We start from the raw sequence: 24,596 nt of genomic DNA on the forward strand, positions 1-24,596 counted from the left end.
GTTTTCAGCCACATCAACCGGAGAAGAACAGCATCAACAGGTATGCCGCTCAAGACAATGGCAGCAACTATCCTTGGACAGTAACTTGATCTGCCGCCGGCAGGACTCCAGGTTTCTCTGTTCGTGCCCGATCGTCGCCAGTGAAATAATACACGAGGTACAGGTCAGTCTGTGAAGAATTCCTCATTTATTTAAGAGGAGAGCAAAGACATGTCCGTATCTGAAGCCTGGGTCTTAACTGTCATTTCTGGAATCCCGAACACAGCAGTGTTCTTGATTCCAGAAACGACAGCAGAACACTACAACCTGCCACTTGCCCCAGTCTAGCCAGCAAGTCTCGGGCACCTTGCAGCTCTTCAGCAGCATTGGCAAGGAACATTAAAAGATTGTCTCCATATAGAGCAATGTAGTGTGCCTGACCCATCCCATCCAAGCCCCTGTAGTACCCCCTGTCCATGCATGGACAGCTAGTGGTTCTATAGCCAGGGCGAACAGTAGGGAAGACAGTGGGCAGCTCTGTCTCATCCCCCTACCCACACTGCAGGCTTCGAAAATCACTCCCCCCGCTCTAACCCTGGCAGTCGAGTGGTTATACAGAATCTTCGTCCAGTCCACAAATCCCTCGCCCAGACCAAATGCCTTCAAGACCCTAAACAGATATGGCCACTACAAAATATCGAAGGCCTTTTCAATGTCAATTGATAGTACGCATGCCTCCCCTCTCCTCCGCCGTCCCGTGAACCAATTAGCCCAACCTTCGTATGTTCGAGGCTGTATTCCGTAAGGAATAAACCCGGCTTGGTCCCCATGCACAAGAGTTGTCATATGCCCCATCAGTCGGCTGGCCAAAACACTGCTCAAAATCTTATAGTCAAGATTAAGCATCGCAAGAGGGCGATAGGCTGTGCGGTCCCACCCCGTTTGTCCAGCTTGAGGAGGGGTATAATTACTGCTTCCCTTGTTGAGCTAGGTAGGTAGCCATCTTGCTTTGATCGATTATATAGGGTTAACAGCTGGTGGGCTAGCAGGTCCACTTACGTGACATAAAACTCAGACAGTAGCCCATCAGTGCCCGGAGTTTTGTTCTTGGCCATACGTTTTATGGCTCCCCTGATCTCACCCAGCTCCACTGGCCGACCCAAGCTCTCTGCATCTACCGTTCCAATCTGCGGCAGCTCAATGTCCAGGAATCCCCCCCCTCCAGAACCCTGGGATCTAGCCGGCTGTGATATAGAGTAGTGTAGTATTCCAGAAACTGTGTGTTGATAGCCTGCTGTCCATAGTGTACTGCACCACCCTCACCATGTAGCTCTAAAACCGGTGTCCCTCTGCGCACTGGGTTTGCTAGCCAAGCCAGGAGTGCCCCAGATTTATCCCTCTCAGCGTGCGCCCTTGCTGCATATGCCCTGTAATCGAAACATCTCAACCTCTCCACTTGTGTCACTAACCCTTCTTTCGCCACCAACAATACCTCTTCTTTATCCTCCCGTCCAGGCCATTACTTTTCTACCTCCCTGAGCCGTTGTTTCGCCTGTTGTACCTCATTCAATAAGGTTTTATGAACTCCCACTGCCTCCCCAATACAACGACCTTGTATCACAATTTTGAATGCATCCCACTCGTTATGTAGGCTAGTGGATGTGTTGATGTTGTGTTGAAAGTATTCCTCAATAGCATTACCTATGGTGGTGCGGAAGACCTGGTCTTCCAGCGTTTCCGGACGGAGAAGCCAGCTAGGGATCGCGGGTCTAATTCGAACCCAGTTCAAGGACACCAGTAACAGATTGTGATCAGTGGTTGTCCTGGCTAAATACTCACTCAACATGACCGTCATGTGCAAATCAGGGGAGCAAAGTATAGCATCCAACCGGACGTGGAGCTCATGTATAGCTGAAAAATAAGAGTAGTCCCGTTCCCCAGGGTGATAGGCCCGCCAAGTGTCTGCCAGTCCCCATTGCTATTGCCAGTCGCGTCGGGCTTCTGCAATCCTATGAGTGGGGCATCAGGAAGAGGGGGGTGAGAGAGGTCCAGGTCTATGTCAGTAATGCAATTGAAATCCCCTTCAGAAGTATAGGGCCCATCAACACCATCGCCAATTTCTGCGATAACTGTGTGAAAAAGGCAGGTTGCTCAATATTAGGGGCATATATACTTCCTAATGTAATGTCCCGGCCATCAAGCCGCACTGTGACTACCGTGAATCGGCCTTCTGTATCGACCAGGTGCCTAACACATTGGAATGGCACCCCTGCTCGCACCCATACTAAGGTCCCTCTTGCATATGCCGCATATGTGGTGTGAAACACCTGCCCGCTCCAACGACGCTGTAGCCCTGGTCCTTCTGTCTTCGTCAAGTGGGTTTCTTACAGCAGTGCAAGTTGCACCCCTCTCCGCACTAGGTAGGCATGAATTTTGTGTCGCCGACTCATAGTGTGCATCCCCCCTTACATTCCAAGACATAACTTGATTCCTACGAAGGTACCCATGGCTCCAAATCTATATCCTGACCCCAGATGAACCCCTTAGCGACATGTCTGACCCTCCCCCATCCGCCTCCAACTTCAAATTTTACCCAACTCCCAATCCCCAGGACAGGTACACAAGAACAGGCCTCATCCAAAAAAAGATGTTCATACAAAGACGAATAAAAAGAAGGTGGCGTATGGCTCACATCCGATGCCCCCAGAACCCCTCCAGGCACCCCCCACTAGAACTAAGTCAGCCATCCAGGCCCAGTAATTCTTGAAGAGTCTACTTTCAGCCCCCCACAGTGTAGCAGCTGGGTCCCTAGGCCCAGGAGTAGCCATGGGCATCCGACCATCCTTTCCGCATACCCTCTGTAGCTCGATCATCCAAACATCCCATCTGCTGTCTGTGGAGTAACGTCTGGAAGTTCGGTATCGGAGAGCCCCTGGGCACTACTCGATCTCGAGCTCTCCACTCCACCTCTCTTGTTGTCCGTGTCTTTACTAGTTGGACTGACTGCGCCCTGGCTAATGGCCGTCACTGCTAGGACTGCTCTGTCTCGTTCCTGGCGTCGATCATTTGGAGAGATGGGCCTCTGTACTGGCAATATGGTGGACAGCCATCCTGGGGGAGAGGATGCCTGTGGTGAGCGTGTGCCGGTGCTGCTTAGTGTGTCCAACCAGTCCCATGCAGCCTGCGGGGTGAGACAGAAGTATGTTTCGGCATTTGCAGTTACCCTGAAGCGGGCCGGAAACAGCATAGCGTAGGGTAGACGGAGCTGGCGCAGCTTTCGTTTAACAGCCAGGAAGGGGGTTCTTTGACTCTGTACCTCTCTAGTATAGTCTGGGAATATCATCACCTTGCTATTCCCAATCTGTAGATTCTGCTGCTCCCGGGCTCTCTGCTGTATGAAATCTCAGTCTCGGTAATGCAGCAGTTTCACCACCATTGGTCGGTGCGGAGCCCCAGGTTTAGGTGGTCGAGCCAGGACCCTGTTTGCATGTTCCAGTGTATAGAAGGGGGATAGTCCCTCCGGTGTCACCTCCGTTTTCAACCAGGTTTCCAAGAACTGGACCGCATCAGCCCCCTCCTCATGCTCCGTAACTCATATGATGCAGAGATTGTTGTACCTGGAGCGCCCCTCACTGTCCTCAGCCCTCCTCTCCAGCACTTTGACCCTATGCACCACTTCATTCAGTGAATTTCGCAGAGTGGCTACAGTGTCCGGTATGTCTTTCATGTTGGTTTCATTGGTCGCCACTCTCTCTTTGAGTTTTCGGTGGTCGTACTTCAATAGGGTGAGATCCGAGCCGATGGCGTCCATCCTCACCTCCAGCGCCTCCCGCAAAGCTATGATGGCCTGCATGATGTCTCCCAAGGAAGGGTCCCCGAATTTTCCAGGTCCAGGCCCCCCAGTGGCAGCATCATCATCATCTGTATGCTGCTCTGACTCCTCCATCAGCAGGACCTCAAACCCTTTTCTCCTGGACACTCTACCCATCCTGGTATCCGCAGGCAGTAGTGATTATCTATACCAGGAGAGTCTATAAGTCCTCTCCTCCTCAGCTATAAGGCGCAGTGTCTTTTCTCCCACCAAGATGGAGCCACACAGTTCACGTCAGAAGCCCGCTGGGCAGCCTGCCCCTCCTCGCAGGTTCTCCAAGCGGTCACTCCCAGTGCCCCGAGTATACTTGCAGTGGTCCCTCCAAGAACAACATCCTTAGGCATTGTACAGGAACAGTACTGCTGAGAGCCAGTTGTGACCTCGCTACATCAGCCTGGTCCCCCTGCCCGCCATTGTGGTGCGGTGTGTACTCAGTCGCAGCAGCAGGGCGCTCCCATACCTCCAGCGAAGGTGCCTCCCGTTCTCAGCAGCCGTCTACCCCAGCTCCCCACGCTGCAAGGCATGTTGCTGTCTGCCTGTAAAGTCCCCCTCTAGTCATGTGGGGGTCCAATCTCTAGCCTCTGGAGCATGTCGTCACCTGCCTCTTAGCTGGTCTGGACCTTCCTTTGTGGCCCCCAAACTCGTTATCCGCCCTACTTAGGAGCGCCACAGTTCTTTTAGCAGGCTCAGCGTAGCGCGGTCCCCCCAGCTGCATGCGCGTTTCACCTTCCGCCTCATCTCGTGCCTGCAGCTCTCTCTGTCTCCGCCAATCTCTTACAGCTGAGCTTCCCCACTTGTCTCAGCACTTCCCCGATAGTGCGATCCAGCTCAGGCAGATGTAATCAGTTCAGCAGGGCAAAAGAGTGTGGCAAAGTTCCCCCGCAGGGAAGCCAACTCAGAGTTATGTGGCCCTACTGCAGCGCTTCCAGAGCTTCCCTCGCCGCCATGTTTGGGTCAGGCAATTACTGTGGATCAGTTGTGGGTCCCGCTATCCCTCTCACCGCAAGCTCGCTATGCAGCCTCGCCGTACCCCTACTTAGCTCTCTGTCCCTGGATACTGCTCTGCTGACCAGAGGGGCTCCAGCCACCACAGTGTGTCGCAGTATCAGACTCTCTCTCCACCGATCGCAGCCGCCATTTTGCGCAGTGTGCAGGCAAGATGTGGTGCGAAAAACAGACCGCCGTTTTCCCCCTTAGTTCGTTCCTCAGGCATCTCGACAGTGAGTCCTGTTGAGCATCCGGTATTCCGCTATAGTTTGCGGTGCCAGGGATCCGTTCTGTGTGTCAGGATGGCTTTCAACAGAGGGAGGCCACGGAGGAGCCCCGAGGTCTGCTGCCGTCTACATCAGCGCCAAGCCACGCCCCAGTAAATAAGGATTTATGAGGAAACAATAAAATCCATTTTCTGAAAACAGATGAACATGCATCAACATTGATGATTTTTGGATTACTCCACTGCTGTTGATTATTCTCGCTATGCATCCAGGGGCCACCACCCCTGTGGTGGTACTTCGTACAGACATTTTCACGCTCTAGGATCAGAGAGCGATACCCTGTCTGCACGCGTAATTATGTCTGAATTCAAAGGAACAGTCAAGCCATGGATTATTTTTTGGTGTGCATGAACTATCATTTTGTGTAATATTAATGCTAAAACATCATCAATAATCAAATCAACTAAATAAATACATCCCGATTTTGATTATTTATTTTAACTTGACTACTTCAGTTCTATGTGGAACAATCCTTTGATTGATTTCGATAATACGACATTTTGGAATTCCTGGATTGATGCTGGAATAATTTATTTTTTGGGCATATGTAAAGGTGATGTATTTCCACTTTTTTCAGAACAGCAACATACATTTTTGATACTTTCTTTTGATTGTCATAAATATGGAATTTTAAGCCATTGCAAATTGTTTATGAAACAGTCTCCTCGTTATAAAAAATTCTGAATTAGAAGTGTACTTAACCAGTTTCAGTATGACTAGTCACATGGTTTCTAAAATATACAAAAAACTTCATAATACAGGAATTACTAATTTTTTCTTTATCAGTAGTTTCTGTAATGAGGAACTATCCTTGCCACTTTCTCTGGAAATCTGGCAGACAATTTAGTTGTCTAATGTTCCATGTTGGCTTGCATTTGCTTTGTATCAAACTTGTTTATTGTATTGAATTGAATATGGACTCCAGTTGGAGCTTTAAGCATTATAAGGGCCTATTAATGGGTCAAGATTAGGTGTGAGTCTTCAATGGCAAGAGCCCTAAACACAAATGCATATAAAGCAAAAGAAATCACATTAAGGAAACGCTCACTGGAAAATCCAAATGAGACAAAGTTCAAAGAGCAAACCATGAAGGTTTATTTAAGTTAGAAATCTATATGGAAAGCAAATAGATAATAGTTAGTCAGCCAATATAAAATACAAATAAGGTCAATCATCAATGGCAGTGGAAGCTGAGCCCTAATTTAATCAATAGTCAGAAACCAATAGAGTTAACACAAGGCAAATAAGAATTAGAGAGAAGTTTTCATAAATACTGCCCAATTCAAGGCACGGGAGAAGAACATCAAAAATATTTTAAATGCAGGTCAAATAAAGGATTAACATGAAGTTGGTCACTAAAAAGAGCAAGGAAAAATCTAGGCTCATCTCCCAAGTAAAGAGTTTTTATACACTTTTAGACAAGAAACTGTTTAGTCACTTTGGCTTTATACATAAGTTGCATTAAGCTGTCCAATAATAATACTGGAAACACATCACATTGTAAAATGACTTTTACTCAACAACTATTGAATAATTTGGTATTATACCCAACAACAGAAAGCAAAAGCACATTCACAATGTGAACATCACCTACATTCAGGCCTTTAATTGAAACTTTCCTGCCTTTAGGAACATAGTGCACACATATGAGAAACATTTGTTTAATACAATACAAACAGGACTGATAAAAATGAAACAGAGAAGGTCACATTTGAGGTTCCTTGGTGTATAGGTATCGAAATAGAAAACATGATAGTGCTCTTTGTACAAAACATGCATTTTAAAATGCAACTGAAGCTCGACTAGGCCAACTTAAATATTTTAATTATACTTAATACAGTACAGACACTCATTTTAATTTTTCTATTATACAATTAAAGCAAAGAATAATCAGGTTTGGCATTTGCTTCCACACACCTTGCAAACTGTCTATGGCCATATTTTTGGATAGTCCTTTGATTTGTTGGCATTGTAATCAATATGGTGGTTCATTAAAACATGCATTGTTTAAGTGTACAGGGTAGGAAAGTGGAATATTATATGGTGTGGCTGGGTAGACTTACCCTGTAATATATGGTCCTTGGATTCACTATAATAAATCCTTAACTCAGTCCTGGTAGAGTGGCATAGAGCAGCCAGGTTTTAGTAGACGGACATGTGCTAAGCCTTTTAGAGTACCAATATGACTGATAAGTAATTGACACCACTCAAGAGAAATCCAACACCAATTTATAAAAATAGAGTGTATTTATATCTTAATGTAGACACCAAGATGAACAGAATAGCATACATATAACTGGAGTCATAGATTTGAGAAGCAATATTAAATCAGTGCAGTAAAATTCCACTAGTGACAGTTGGTTACTTGCAGACCGATTTACTTGGAACCTTTATAGAGTTACGGTTATACGGGCCCTATGACCAGGCCGCAACAGTCAGATCAAGTTAACCTAGCCTTTGGTGTTAGGGTACAGAGTTGTTTTGGCCGCCCATGATGCTGAACGGGAGCCGAGGGTGGACCTGATTTTACCGCTTACAAGGTGCAGCAAGAGATAAAATGCAAAACACAACATTTGCACAGCTGCTGTTGTCAGATGATGGTTGCATGGTGTTCTCTGTAGATGCAGCATCGAGTGTGGGGGTCAATTATCGGACTGCTGACTTACAAGCCTTGACAGCGGCAAGCACAGCAAAAAGTTTCTGGATCTTCACATGGTCTGGAGGTGGAACAGGGAGGCCTGAAACTTTGGAACAGTTGAGACTACAACTCCCACAATGCACTAGACCACTTGGATTTTAGCGATCCCTCAGAGGGCCCGATGGCAGCAATGCTTTCGATCTGGTGAGTGATTTTACCTGCAGTTTGCAGGGGACTAATGCCACTATTCCAGGGGAGATGGAGGGTGATTCTGGCTTCCACAAGGGTCTTTCTCTTTGGGAGTGTTGCGTTTTAGCCAAGAACGAGGGTCGTTCACTCATTTTCAAGTTGGTTGCCTCATGGACAAGGTATCCCTCTTTAGCTTCGTGCTGGTGGCCAAGTCCTGTTGTCAATGACACAGGTCTCCTCTTAGTCTGTGTTTGAAGTAAGTTGTTCAGATCTAAGGCTCTGGATTTGGAGGTCCCTTGAATTCTAGATTTAGGGGAATTAGGGGTGTGAGACTAGTACTCAATGGGCAGCTAGTCCCTGCAACTAGTCCGCCTCTAAGGTGACCACATCCGGTGGTGTAGGCCACCTTCTCTACCCAAAACCCACTGTGTCAGCCCTCTTAAAGATTGCAGAATTCAGGTTTAAGTGCACCGACACGGCTGCCTCACCTAGAGGTGTGGCCAGCCTTCGTGGGAGTGTACACCTCCTGCATAGAAAATGTCCTGCTTTTCACAGTGCAAGTGCGCCTGGGGCAATGGGAGGATTGTTTCCGCCTTGGGGGGTAGCCCAGATGGATATCAGAGGCGGTGCAGCTTTTGAGGCTCACTGCTCTGATGTGCTAATTCACTAGCCAGCTGGGGTGGAGGCAGGAGTGACCTTCTTCCTGCCCAGAGGGAGCACACTGCCTGGCAAAAGGTCAGAATCCTGTCTTGGTGGCAGAAAGTGCAGGAAAGTGTGGACTGGTCAGCCAGAGCACAGGAAAGTTGGGGGCAAGCAGGGTGCAACCTCTAAGGTCCCCTCTGAGTGCTTGCCACGTCACCCAGGGCATAAGAATAATGTCAGGGGTCAGACGACACATTGTTTGATATCAAGTATGACCTATTTAAGTGGTACCATAATTGAGCTGCCACATTTGAGAGTGCCCAGTTGGCAGCCCATGTTATCCTATAGACCGCTAACACATATAGTAGTTTCCAATGGGGCATGTCACTATAGGAACATATAGGCTTGCACTTATAAATCAACACCTTTAATATAATACACCATGCCTCCAGAGGCCTACTAAAGTGTAACTGCAACAAATGATGGACGGAATGGTGAAACATTCTCCCCAGTCAATAGATCTGGGTTAAACCCATCGTTCTTTTGGCCAATACACCACCCTAGTTTGGCCCACCCACATGTAAATCAGTCGGGACCTTGTGCCTCATGGGAACAGTCCAGAATTAACTGGGCATACCAGCACCACTTAGGGCGAAAAGTGTAACTGCAATAAATGGTGAACGGAATGCTGAATGATTCAAACATTCTCCCCAGTCAATAGATCTGGATTACATCTATTGTTTTTTTGCCAACTACGCCACCCCAGTTTGGACCTAGCCATATGCAAATCAGACTTGACCCTGTGCATCATGGGAACAGTCCAGACAGAACTGCCAAGCCAGGACATCCCAGGACCAGAAAGAAGCATCCTGGGACCGGTTCCAGGGTATGTCACCCTTCATCAGTCACGCTAGCTTGAATCCAGTAGCACAGTGAGCAAAGGACCGCTTAGGACCGCTAACACATATAGTCGTTTCCAATGGGGCATGTCACTATAGGAAAAGTTGCCAATGCAGGTGCAGATGCAATATTTTTCTTCAATTCCTTAAATCCTCTAGCACAATTTTCATCCCAAAGAAACGATACATTTTTCTTCATTAAAAATCTCATGTTCAAAGTTTTATCAGAAAATAAAGGAATAAACTTTGCATAATATTCGGCGAGCCCTAAGAAAGATCTGAGTTGTTCCTTATTCTCAGGATTAGGAGCTAACTCAATGGCTCTGATCAAGTTTAACTTAGGAGAAATGCCTTTCTTACTTATTGAATGACCTAAGTAATCGACAGACGACACTCCAAACTTGCATTTTTCTTTTGTAAGCGTAAGCCCATTATCTTGTAAAATACATACCACCTTATGTAATTTATCAGTATGCTCCGATGAGTTGGATGCAAAAATCAAAATGTCATCCTGAAAATACAGGACCTTATCGAAATCTTTAAACAGATTGTGCATCACCCTCTGAAAGACAGAAGATGCCGATATAAGACCAAAAGGCATTCTTTTGTATCTGAATGCACCTTCTGATGTTATGAACGACGTGAAACTATCTTCGTGCAGTGCTATCTGGTGGTAAGCATTAGACAAATCTAATGTAGAAAATATAGATGCCCCCTTCAATTTTGTGAACATTTCATTAATATTAGGCAAGGGATGCCTATCCACCCACACACTATTGTTGAGATCTCTTAAATCAACACATAGTCTCACCTTGCCATTGGGTTTATGTGCGACAATAACAGGAGACAACCATTCTGCGGATTCTATTTCCTCAATAACATCTTAATCACATAGTTTTTGAGTTCACCTTTAACCGCTTCTCTTAAATGTAAAGGGACATTTCTAACTTTATGAACCTTGGGTATGGCATCTTGTTTGAGAATGATGTTGTGTTCAAATTTTTATTAATAGACCCAGTTTCGAAGCAGAGAAAACACAAGGAAATCTCTTTTCCCATTCAGAACCTGGATCAGATTCAATATTTAAAACTAAATCTGAATAACCAAGTACCTGCTCCAGGTGATTGAATGTATTTCCCCTTCTTTTGCGTTTTCTTTAACCCCCACCATATTTTCTTTCACTACATTCCCAACTGCTATTCTTGAACTTAATCTTTTCTCCCCACTCTTTTTCTTTCATGTCCTTTTTTTCAGATTCTGCAATGACAATTTTGTTCCTGAACATGTTATTATCTCTTATATATACGCATTCACTTGTCTTTTTCCAAACTTCCTTCTTTCACCTTCTTTCCTGCCTTTCACTACCAAGTATTCCCTATCTAAGATGGCCAACACTTTTTGTGCCTTCACCGACTATTATGTTAATGTACCAATGTATTGTTTTGTTTAGTGATCGTCTTATATGTAGTTATTTTGAGCATGTAAAACAGTTTGTTATATTAGCCACCGCCTACATTGTCCCGTAACGTTCCTTAGTTTTGAACTTTTCACTCGCTTCGCGTTGCACATTTCACAGTCCTTTTTTCATGTTGCACCCCATCGTACGTTGTCCTTTTTCTATGTCGCACCATACGTTTTCATGCCACACCCTCTCCTTCGCGCATAACGACTTCTGTCGGTACCCGCCACTGAATGCGTCAACCTGAATACCCGGGTAAGAATTGTTAACCTTCATCGCGGTTTCTGACCGCTTTTCACAACTTTGCTAATGCGCACAGTTGGGTGCTTTATCGGGTGATTCTGACCTGTATCTTAGACATTTCTGCATCACTCGTTTTCCTGTATGCACGTAGACACGATTTTCACAAAATCCCTTCCTTTTCACCACTTTCTATTTTTCGTTCACATCACTCTATATCAGTTGTTGCTCACGGTCACATATTAACTGGCTTCACCTTGTTTGGATCCCGTTTTTTCCTATGGTTCGTCATGGACCGTCATGTGCAAATCAGGGGAGCAAAGTATAGCATCCAACCGGACGTGGAGCTCATGTATAGCTGAAAAATAAGAGTAGTCCCGTTCCCCAGGGTGATAGGCCCGCCAAGTGTCTGCCAGTCCCCATTGCTATTGCCAGTCGCGTCGGGCTTCTGCAATCCTATGAGTGGGGCATCAGGAAGAGGGGGGTGAGAGAGGTCCAGGTCTATGTCAGTAATGCAATTGAAATCCCCCCAGAAGTATAGGGCCCATCAACACCATCGCCAATTTCTGCGATAACTGTGTGAAAAAGGCAGGTTGCTCAATATTAGGGGCATATATACTTCCTAAAGTAATGTCCCGGCCATCAAGCCGCACTGTGACTACCGTGAATCGGCCTTCTGTATCGACCAGGTGCCTAACACATTGGAATGGCACCCCTGCTCGCACCCATACTAAGGTCCCTCTTGCATATGCCGAATATGTGGTGTGAAACACCTGCCCGCTCCAACGACGCTGTAGCCCTGGTCCTTCTGTCTTCGTCAAGTGGGTTTCTTACAGCAGTGCAAGTTGCACCCCTCTCCGCACTAGGTAGGCATGAATTTTGTGTCACCGACTCATAGTGTGCATCCCCCCTTACATTCCAAGACATAACTTGATTCCTACGAAGGTACCCATGGCTCCAAATCTATATCCTGACCCCAGATGAACCCCTTAGCGACATGTCTGACCCTCCCCCATCCGCCTCCAACTTCAAATTTTACCCAACTCCCAATCCCCAGGACAGGTACACAAGAACAGGCCTCATCCAAAAAAAGATGTTCATACAAAGACGAATAAAAAGAAGGTGGCGTATGGCTCACATCCGATGCCCCCAGAACCCCTCCAGGCACCCCCCACTAGAACTAAGTCAGCCATCCAGGCCCAGTAATTCTTGAAGAGTCTACTTTCAGCCCCCCACAGTGTAGCAGCTGGGTCCCTAGGCCCAGGAGTCGCCATGGGCATCCGACCATCCTTTCCGCATACCCTCTGTAGCTCGATCATCCAAACATCCCATCTGCTGTCTGTGGAGTAACGTCCGGAAGTTCGGTATCGGAGAGCCCCTGGGCACTACTCGATCTCGAGCTCTCCACTCCACCTCTCTTGTTGTCCGTGTCTTTACTAGTTGGACTGACTGCGCCCTGGCTAATGGCCGTCACTGCTAGGACTGCTCTGTCTCGTTCCTGGCGTCGATCATTTGGAGAGATGGGCCTCTGTACTGGCAATATGGTGGACAGCCGTCCTGGGGGAGAGGATGCCTGTGGTGAGCGTGTGCCGGTGCTGCTTAGTGTGTCCAACCAGTCCCATGCAGCCTGCGGGGTGAGACAGAAGTATGTTTCGGCATTTGCAGTTACCCTGAAGCGGGCCGGAAACAGCATAGCGTAGGGTAGACGGAGTTTGGCACAGCTTTCGTTAAACAGCCAGGAAGGGGGTTCTTTGACTTTGTACCTCTCTAGTATAGTCTGGGAATATCATCACCTTGCTATTCCCAATCTGTAGATTCTGCTGCTCCCGGGCTCTCTGCTGTATGAAATCTCAGTCTCGGTAATGCAGCAGTTTCACCACCATTGGTCGGTGCGGAGCCCCAGGTTTAGGTGGTCGAGCCAGGACCCTGTTTGCATGTTCCAGTGTATAGAAGGGGGATAGTCCCTCCGGTGTCACCTCCGTTTTCAACCAGGTTTCCAAGAACTGGACCGCATCAGCCCCCTCCTCATGCTCTGTAACTCATATGATGCAGAGATTGTTGTACCTGGAGCGCCCCTCACTGTCCTCAGCCCTCATCTCCAGCACTTTGACCCTATGCACCACTTCATTCAGTGAATTTCGCAGAGTGGCTACAGTGTCCGGTATGTCTTTCATGTTGGTTTCATTGGTCGCCACTCTCTCTTTGAGTTTTCGGTGGTCGTACTTCAATAGGGTGAGATCCGAGCCGATGGCGTCCATCCTCACCTCCAGCGCCTCCCGCAAAGCTATGATGGCCTGCATGATGTCTCCCAAGGAAGGGTCCCCGAATTTTCCAGGTCCAGGCCCCCCAGTGGCAGCATCATTATCATCTGTATGCTGCTCTGACTCCTCCATCAGCAGGACCTCAAACCCTTTTCTCCTGGACACTCTACCCATCCTGGTATCCGCAGGCAGTAGTGATTATCTACACCAGGAGAGTCTATAAGTCCTCTCCTCCTCAGCTATAAGGCGCAGTGTCTTTTCTCCCACCAAGATGGAGCCACACAGTTCACATCAGAAGCCCGCTGGGCAGCCTGCCCCTCCTCGCAGGTTCTCCAAGCGGTCACTCCCAGTGCCCCGAGTATACTTGCAGTGGTCCCTCCAAGAACAACATCCTTAGGCATTGTACAGGAACAGTACTGCTGAGAGCCAGTTGTGACCTCGCTACATCAGCCTGGTCCCCCTGCCCGCCATTGTGGTGCGGTGTGTACTCAGTCGCAGCAGCAGGGCGCTCCCATACCTCCAGCGAAGGTGCCTCCCGTTCTCAGCAGCCGTCTACCCCAGCTCCCCACGCTGCAAGGCATGTTGCTGTCTGCCTGTAAAGTCCCCCTCTAGTCATGTGGGGGTCCAATCTCTAGCCTCTGGAGCATGTCGTCACCTGCCTCTTAGCTGGTCTGGACCTTCCTTTGTGGCCCCCAAACTTGTTATCCGCCCTACTTAGGAGCGCCACAGTTCTTTTAGCAGGCTCAGCGTAGCGCGGTCCCCCCAGCTGCATGCGCGTTTCACCTTCCGCCTCATCTCGTGCCTGCAGCTCTCTCTGTCTCCGCCAATCTCTTACAGCTGGGCTTCCCCACTCGTCTCAGCACTTCCCCGATAGTGCGATCCAGCTCAGGCAGATGTAATCAGTTCAGCAGGGCAAAAGAGTGTGGCAAAGTTCCCCCGCAGGGAAGCCAACTCAGAGTTATGTGGCCCTACTGCAGCGCTTCCAGAGCTTCCCTCGCCACCATGTTTGGGTCAGGCAATTACTGTGGATCAGTTGTGGGTCCCGCTATCCCTCTCACCGCAAGCTCGCTATGCAGCCTCGCCGTACCCCTACTTAGCTCTCTGTCCCTGGATACTGCTCTGCTGACCAGAGGGGCTCCAGCCACCACAGTGTGTCGCAGTATCAGACTCTCTCTCCACCGATCGCAGCCGCCATTTTGCGCAGTGTGCAGGCAAGATGTGGTGCGAAAAACAGACCGCCGTTTTCCCCCTTAGTTCGTTCCTCAGGCATCTCGACAGTGAGTCCTGTTGAGCATCCGGTATTCCGCTATAGTTTGCGGTGCCAGGGATCCGTTCTGTGTGTCAGGATGGCTTTCAACAGAGGGAGGCCACGGAGGAGCCCCGAGGTCTGCTGCCGTCTACATCAGCGCCAAGCCACGCCCCAGTGAATAAGGATTTATGAGGAAACAATAAAATCCATTTTCTGAAAACAAATGAACATGCATCAACATTGATGATTTTTGGATTACTCCACTGCTGTTGATTATTCTCGCTATGCATCCAGGGGCCACCACCCCTGTGGTGGTACTTCGTACAGACATTTTCACGCTCTAGGATCAGAGAGCGATACCCTGTCTGCACGCGTAATTATGTCTGAATTCAAAGGAACAGTCAAGCCATGGATTATTTTTTGGTGTGCATGAACTATCATTTTGTGTAATATTAATGCTAGAACATCATCAATAATCAAATCAACTAAATAAATACATCCCGATTTTGATTATTTATTTTAACTTGACTACTTCAGTTCTATGTGGAACAATCCTTTGATTGATTTCGATAATACGACATTTTGGAATTCCTGGATTGATGCTGGAATAATTTATTTTTTGGGCATATGTAAAGGTGATGTATTTCCACTTTTTTCAGAACAGCAACATACATTTTTGATACTTTCTTTTGATTGTCATAAATATGGAATTTTAAGCCATTGCAAATTGTTTATGAAACAGTCTCCTCGTTATAAAAAATTCTGAATTAGAAGTGTACTTAACCAGTTTCAGTATGACTAGTCACATGGTTTCTAAAATATACAAAAAACTTCATAATACAGGAATTACTAATTTTTTCTTTATCAGTAGTTTCTGTAATGAGGAACTATCCTTGCCACTTTCTCTGGAAATCTGGCAGACAATTTAGTTGTCTAATGTCCCATGTTGGCTTGCATTTGCTTTGTATCAAACTTGTTTATTGTATTGAATTGAATATGGACTCCAGTTGGAGCTTTAAGCATTATAAGGGCCTATTAATGGGTCAAGATTAGGTGTGAGTCTTCAATGGCAAGAGCCCTAAACACAAATGCATATAAAGCAAAAGAAATCACATTAAGGAAACGCTCACTGGAAAATCCAAATGAGACAAAGTTCAAAGAGCAAACCATGAAGGTTTATTTAAGTTAGAAATCTATATAGAAAGCAAATAGATAATAGTTAGTCAGCCAATATAAAATGCAAATAAGGTCAATCATCAATGGCAGTGGAAGCTGAGCCCTAATTTAATCAATAGTCAGAAACCAATAGAGTTAACACAAGGCAAATAAGAATTAGAGAGAAGTTTTCATAAATACTGCCCAATTCAAGGCACGAGAGAAGAACATCAAAAATATTTTAAATGCAGGTCAAATAAAGGATTAACATGAAGTTGGTCACTAAAAAGAGCAAGGAAAAATCTAGGCTCATCTCCCAAGTAAAGAGTTTTTATACACTTTTAGACAAGAAACTGTTTAGTCACTTTGGCTTTATACATAAGTTGCATTAAGCTGTCCAATAATAATACTGGAAACACATCACATTGTAAAATGACTTTTACTCAACAACTATTGAATAATTTGGTATTATACCCAACAACAGAAAGCAAAAGCACATTCACAATGTGAACATCACCTACATTCAGGCCTTTAATTGAAACTTTCCTGCCTTTAGGAACATAGTGCACACATATGAGAAACATTTGTTTAATACAATACAAACAGGACTGATAAAAATGAAACAGAGAAGGTCACATTTGAGGTTCCTTGGTGTATAGGTATCGAAATAGAAAACATGATAGTGCTCTTTGTACAAAACATGCATTTTAAAATGCAACTGAAGCTCGACTAGGCCAACTTAAATATTTTAATTATACTTAATACAGTACAGACACTCATTTAAATTTTTCTATTATACAATTAAAGCAAAGAATAATCAGGTTTGGCATTTGCTTCCACACACCTTGCAAACTGTCTATGGCCATATTTTTGGATAGTCCTTTGATTTGTTGGCATTGTAATCAATATGGTGGTTCATTAAAACATGCATTGTTTAAGTGCACAGGGTAGGAAAGTGGAATATTATATGGTGTGGCTGGGTAGACTTACCCTGTAATATATGGTCCTTGGATTCACTATAATAAATCCTTAACTCAGTCCTGGTAGAGTGGCATAGAGCAGCCAGGTTTTAGTAGACGGACATGTGCTAAGCCTTTTAGAGTACCAATATGACTGATAAGTAATTGACACCACTCAAGAGAAATCCAACACCAATTTATAAAAATAGAGTGTATTTATATCTTAATGTAGACACCAAGATGAACAGAATAGCATACATATAACTGGAGTCATAGATTTGAGAAGCAATATTAAATCAGTGCAGTAAAATTCCACTAGTGACAGTTGGTTACTTGCAGACCGATTTACTTGGAACCTTTATAGAGTTACGGTTATACGGGCCCTATGACCAGGCCGCAACAGTCAGATCAAGTTAACCTAGCCTTTGGTGTTAGGGTACAGAGTTGTTTTGGCCGCCCATGATGCTGAACGGGAGCCGCGGGTGGACCTGATTTTACCGCTTACAAGGTGCAGCAAGAGATAAAATGCAAAACACAACATTTGCACAGCTGCTGTTGTCAGATGATGGTTGCATGGTGTTCTCTGTAGATGCAGCATCGAGTGTGGGGGTCAATTATCGGACTGCTGACTTACAAGCCTTGACAGCGGCAAGCACAGCAAAAAGTTTCTGGATCTTCACATGGTCTGGAGGTGGAACAGGGAGGCCTGAAACTTTGGAACAGTTGAGACTACAACTCCCACAATGCACTAGACCACTTGGATTTTAGCGATCCCTCAGAGGGCCCGATGGCAGCAATGCTTTCGATCTGGTGAGTGATTTTACCTGCAGTTTGCAGGGGACTAATGCCACTATTCCAGGGGAGATGGAGGGTGATTCTGGCTTCCACAAGGGTCTTTCTCTTTGGGAGTGTTGCGTTTTAGCCAAGAACGAGGGTCGTTCACTCATTTTCAAGTTGGTTGCCTCATGGACAAGGTATCCCTCTTTAGCTTCGTGCTGGTGGCCAAGTCCTGTTGTCAATGACACAGGTCTCCTCTTAGTCTGTGTTTGAAGTAAGTTGTTCAGATCTAAGGCTCTGGATTTGGAGGTCCCTTGAATTCTAGATTTAGGGGAATTAGGGGTGTGAGACTAGTACTCAATGGGCAGCTAGTCCCTGCAACTAGTCCGCCTCTAAGGTGACCACATCCGGTGGTGTAGGCCACCTTCTCTACCCAAAACCCACTGTGTCAGCCCTCTTAAAGATTGCAGAATTCAGGTTTAAGTGCACCGACACGGCTGCCTCACCTAGAGGTGTGGCCAGCCTTCGTGGGAGTGTACACCTCCTGCATAGAAAATGTCCTGCTTTTCACAGTGCAAGTGCGCCTGGGGCAATGGGAGGATTGTTTCCGCCTTGGGGGGTAGCCCAGATGGATATCAGAGGCGGTGCAGCTTTTGAGGCTCACTGCTCTGATGTGCTAATTCACTAGCCAGCTGGGGTGGAGGCAGGAGTGACCTTCTTCCTGCCCAGAGGGAGCACACTGCCTGGCAAAAGGTCAGAATCCTGTCTTGGTGGCAGAAAGTGCAGGAAAGTGTGGACTGGTCAGCCAGAGCACAGGAAAGTTGGGGGCAAGCAGGGTGCAACCTCTAAGGTCCCCTCTGAGTGCTTGCCACGTCACCCAGGGCATAAGAATAATGTCAGGGGTCAGACGACACATTGTTTGATATCAAGTATGACCTATTTAAGTGGTACCATAATTGAGCTGCCACATTTGAGAGTGCCCAGTTGGCAGCCCATGTTATCCTATAGACCGCTAACACATATAGTAGTTTCCAATGGGGCATGTCACTATAGGAACATATAGGCTTGCACTTATAAATCCACACCTTTAATATAATGCACCATGCCTCCAGAGGCCTACTAAAGTGTAACTGCAACAAATGATGGACGGAATGCTGAAACATTCCCCCCAGTCAATAGATCTGGGTTAAACCCATTGTTCTTTTGGCCAATACACCACCCTAGTTTGGCCCACCCACATGTAAATCAGTCGGGACCTTGTGCCTCATGGGAACAGTCCAGAATTAACTGGGCATACCAGCACCACTTAGGGCGAAAAGTGTAACTGCAATAAATGGTGAACGGAATGCTGAATGATTCAAACATTCTCCCCAGTCAATAGATCTGGATTACATCTATTGTTTTTTTGCCAACTACGCCACCCCAGTTTGGACCTAGCCATATGCAAATCAGACTTGACCCTGTGCATCATGGGAACAGTCCAGACAGAACTGCCAAGCCAGGACATCCCAGGACCAGAAAGAAGCATCCTGGGACCGGTTCCAGGGTATGTCACCCTTCATCAGTCACGCTAGCTTGAATCCAGTAGCACAGTGAGCAAAGGACCGCTTAGGACCGCTAACACATATAGTCGTTTCCAATGGGGCATGTCACCATAGGAACATATAGGCTTGCACTTATAAATCCACACCTTTAATTTAATGCACCATGCCTCCAGAGGCCTACAATAGGGTTGCTTTACATACACTAAAGTGTAACTGCAACAAATGATGGATGGAATGCTGAAACATTCTCCCCAGTCAATAGATCTGGGTTAAACCCATCGTTCTTTTGGCCAATACACCACCCTAGTTTGGACCCACCCACATGTAAATCAGTCGGGACCTTGTGCCTCATGGGAACAGTCCAGAATTAACTGGGCATACCAGTACCACTTAGGGCGAAAAGTGTAACTGCAATAAATGGTGAATGGAATGCTGAATGATTCAAACACTCTCCCCCAGTCAATAGATCCGGATTACATCTATTGTTTTTTTGCCAACTACGCCACCCCAGTTTGGACCTAGCCATATGCAAATCAGACTTGACCCTGTGCCTCATGGGAACAGTCCAGACAGAACTGCCAAGCCAGGACATCCCAGGACCAGAAAGAAGCATCCTGGGACCGGTTCCAGGGTATGTCACCCTTCATCAGTCACGCTAGCTTGAATCCAGTAGCACAGTGAGCAAAGGACCCATGTCTGGGCATACCCGTCCCACTTAGGACAAAAAGTGTAACTGCAACAAAAGATGGCCGGAATGCTAAATGACCCTGTGCCTCATGGGAACAGTCCAGACCGAACTGCCATGCCAGATCCTCCCTGGACCAGAAACAAGCATACTGGGACTGGTTTCGGGGTATGTCACCCTTCATCAGCCAGGCTGGCTTGAATCCAGTCTGGGCATACATGTCCCGTTCATGGTGAAAAGTGTAATTACTACAAATGATGTACGGAATGCAGAATTATTAAAACATTCTCCCCCAGTCAACAGATCTGGGTTAAATCCACTGTTCTTGTGCCCATTACGCCACCCCAGTTTGGACCTAGCCACATGCAAATTAGTGTTGACCCTGTGCCTCATGAGAACAGTCCAGACCGAACTGCCAAGCCAGGTCCTCCCTGGACCGGAAAGAAGCATCCTGGTACCGGTTTCGGGGTATGTCACCCTTCATCAGCCAGGCTAGGTTGAACCTAGAGGCACAGTGAGCAAGGGACCCATGTCTGGCCATATCCGTCCCACTTAAGGCGAAAAATGTAACTGCAACAAATGATGGACGGAATGCTGAATGATTCAAACATTCTCCCCCAGTCAATAGATCTGGGTAAAATCTATCGTTCTTTTGCCCACTACGCCACCCCAGATTGGACCCAGCCACATGCAAATCAGTTTTGACCCAGTGCCTCATGGGAACAGTCCAGACCAAACTTCCAAGCCAGATCCTCCCTAGACTGGAAACTAGCATCCTGGGACTGGTTTCGGGGTATATCACCCTTCGTCAGCCAGGCTAACTTGAATCCAGTGGCACAGTGAGCAAGGGACCCATGGCTGGGCATACCCATCCCACTTAAGGCAAAAAATGTAACTGCAACAAATGATGGACCGAATACTGAATGATTCAAACAATCTCCCCCAGTCCATAGATCTGGGTTAAATCAATTGTTCTTTTGTCCACTACACCACCCCTGTTTGTACCCAAGGATTTAACCCAGATCCTTGTGACTGGGGGTGAATGTTTGCATTGCCTGGCATTCCGTCCATCAATTGTTTCTTTTGCTTACATACATTAAAGGCAGTGTAGGTGACTGTGGCAGAAATGGTGAGGGCACAGTCGAGTTTGAGCATTTTGTACTGCTCCTGAAGTCTGAAATGGCAGGCCTGCTGTCAGTAGTTTGCATGGGTCACCCAGGTCACAAACCATGCTGCAACCCTGGTGACCCCTTTACCAACAATGCCCTCGGTACCCCATACCATATACCAGGGACTTATCAGGGGTAAATCGTTTGCCAATTTTGATTTGCCAAATCATATAAAACAGATTTAGGAGATAGTGCAGGCACTGGGGTCTGGGCAGCAGACTCCAGTGCACTCTCAAAGTCATAACCATCGGCATTTGGAGCAAACTGTGGGGGTGACCATGCAAAAAAGGGCACTTTCTTCCATCCAGTTATCTTAAAATGTTGTTCTGAGGTGTGGGAGGTTATTAAAAATATCCTTACTATATGTGTTACCATTTCATATATACTGATTATATGCGTAATTTGTTGTATTCTGTACAATTTGTAAACCTCATAACAAATTATAAATTGCTACTGATAAAAACTGAAACCTACTACTTACCTTTAAGTAGAGCTCTAACCCATAACACAGCCAAAGTGTAGTAAAAACACCATGACTGCCTTTTACTTTTGTAAAGGCAGCCTATTAGCCAATCATATAGTGCCTTGTAATTGGCAAGTACCTCAAAATTACCACACAATTACCATGGTATATTGCAGCCTGTGATACACTACACCTTAGAGCCTTATAGTTTAAAAAATGCTTACCTCTAGTACCAAAAAGGATCATCTACATACCATAAATTATATCACTGCCAAATTTCAGTGAAATCCAACAGCCTATTTCCAACTATGTCCCTGTGAAATGTCTATGGAATTTGCAATGGTGTTAATTGCAAATCCTTACCTAATCACCACAAAACTTTGCATCACCTGCCATTGTAGAAAAACCATTAGGTTTGCAAAGCTTCGTGGAGATTCATCAAATGGGTGCAAAGTTATTAGGGTGCAAATATCAAATACCTCTCTCTTGGAATCCTAACTATTTTTACAGAATAACTACCACCATTATATATATATATATATATATATATATATTAGATACTTTTGTATATCTATCTATCTATCTATCTATCTATCTATCTATCTATCTATCTATCTATCTATCTATCTATCTATCTATCTTTCTATCTATCTATCCATCTATTTATATATATTAAAAAGCAAGGTTAACGAAAAGTTATGGTTAGATATGGTAGTAATATATAACTTTGTATTAAAAATATCCTTAGCAGGTCACTGAAAACCTAAAATTAAAGACATTATAGTTAGATGAAGATGACAGATAAAATATGCCATTTTAAATGTCCAAAACCACTAAAATACATCAGTTATAGTTGTCTGTAGTAATTGTAACTCAAACCCTAAAGTATGTATACCTCACCTCCTGCCATGCACAGTGTTGTCATGGTGAGGGTGCAAGTTATAGTTACTTTATGGTTTGATTGACTTAAAGTGCCTAATGTATGACTCCATCTTGAGCAGGCCTAGACTCAATTTTCCCAATTTTCTCTATTTTTGCCTTACAATTGATATATCTGTCTTTGACGCACATGTTGCCTATCCTTATTTTTCCAAGAACCTGTGAAAGTGTCAAGTCATTCAGACAATGAGATCGATAAGATACCTAATGCAACATCAGTCTAGAACAAGTGCCCTGTTATCTTTCGCTCAGTCAGATAATAATAAGAACATAAACAGAGTAGTCTGAATTGACGTATGTTTATTTACCTTATTTATTTGCAAGAATGTGTTGAAGATAAGCATATTGATGCACATAATTAATTTTGGACATCCCTAAGGTTATGACAGAAATTCCTATCTCAGATAAGATATAGTATAACAGGCCTGCTATACCACCACTAGTCAGGAGAGGTCTTTCTCCACAGATTTTCATGTGAGATACTGTCCAAAGGATCTTTAGACTGCCATAGTGCTTCTACACTAAAAGTTGATACCGAGCCAAGTGCAGGAGAAGAGAAGCTTCTGCGGATGTATGTATTCCTTTCTAGGGAATACTTGCTCCTGGCTGCTGATAACTAAAGTATTTTGCTGTAAACAAATATGTAGTGCATTGATTCTCCCTAAGAAACTCTAGATGGAAATTACGCTATTCCATGCTCTCATAGTCTAGAACATAGAAGTAGGTTTAGGCTGTTAGGTTGCTATATTGAAATAGAAATGTTCATTTTATTCTGATTGTTCGCAACATGCATTAGTGCTGTTTTTAAAATCTTTGTTTGTGGTTATTTTAGATATGCTAAGCAGCAGGATGAGACTGTTGAAATAAACAATTTTAAGCATTATGGCCCGAATTTACAAAGCCCTTACTTTGCCATTGTATTGCGCAAGGCGGCATAAGGCAAGTCAAGGGCTTCAGTGAGATTTACTAAGCCACACAGGGTCACCTTGCGTGGCTTAGTAAATACAGAGTAATGAACAGTAGCACAAGTCGCTGCCTTCCGTTAATCTGCATTGGGAAGGTATTTCATGGATGGAGCATGGGTGTTCCCACACATCCACCCATGCATTTTGGTGCATTACCAAACTTACTAAGACTAGTATACCTGGGAATGAGTAAAAATTGTATGACTTACCAGGTGAGACACAACAAGGAGTAATTTGTTTATTTCTCCTCATTGTTTCCTCTTTCTACATGTGTTGCATTCTGCAGCACACATAGAAAGAGGAAAGTGACTGTGAGGATTGTTTATGTGCAGGAATGTATCCCTTCTTGCACAAAAATAATCCTGCCAATAACACAGGCATCTTTGCACCATGGCACAATGATGCCTGACTTGGGACTTGCCAGACACAAGTGTACCAGTGAAGAGGGAGTCCAGGGATGTACCATTTGTTAGTAATTATGTGGCATTCCTGACCTTTCTATTTGGCATAGCACACCAAGTTGTCTTGATGCATGATGTTGCACTAAATGATAGCAAATCTGCCCCAAAGTGTCTTATTCTTTGTGCAATTGGTGTGCGGGATATTGTAAAGAACAAAATCAAGTTTATCTTATTACCACTGCATCCCTGGATCCCTATTTAAGGCCTATTAGTAATCTAAAACGCAAACACAATTTCAACTAGGTATGGAATGGGGTTGTGTGAGACTACAAAAACCTGCTTATTCACATTCAGCTGCTGGTGTATTGAGATAAGTTCAATTATGACACCTGTGGTATGAAGTCAAACCTTGTAGATCTAAGCATGAGCCTTAGTTTAAGTGCAAGTTATATTTTCTTGAAATAACTATAACCGGAGAATTTTGGTTGTTTTGTTGATTCAAAATGTTGTTTAATCTGACATTTTCACCTAACTATAAGGTCCCTCTGATCTTTGTTTTTTTCAATGAATTTCAAGGGTTTTTCAAAGTAAAGTAATATTACATTACTATATTGTAGGAAAGCAGGATCTGCTTCTTATGGTTACCCCCACTTTTTGCTTCATGTGATACTGTTTTTGACACTTCTGACTGGGATCCTGCTTATCAGGACCCCAGTCTATCTGCTTTCTCCCTAAACTGTCATGTCATGTACTTAGGTACACTCTAGATTGGATACTGGGGTACCCTTGTCAGTCCCTAGTATAAAGTACCCATTTACCCAGGGCTTAGGTACCCCAG

This window comes from Lissotriton helveticus, chromosome 3_1, assembly GCF_964261635.1.
Source record: "Lissotriton helveticus chromosome 3_1, aLisHel1.1, whole genome shotgun sequence".
NCBI lineage: Eukaryota > Metazoa > Chordata > Amphibia > Caudata > Salamandridae > Lissotriton > Lissotriton helveticus.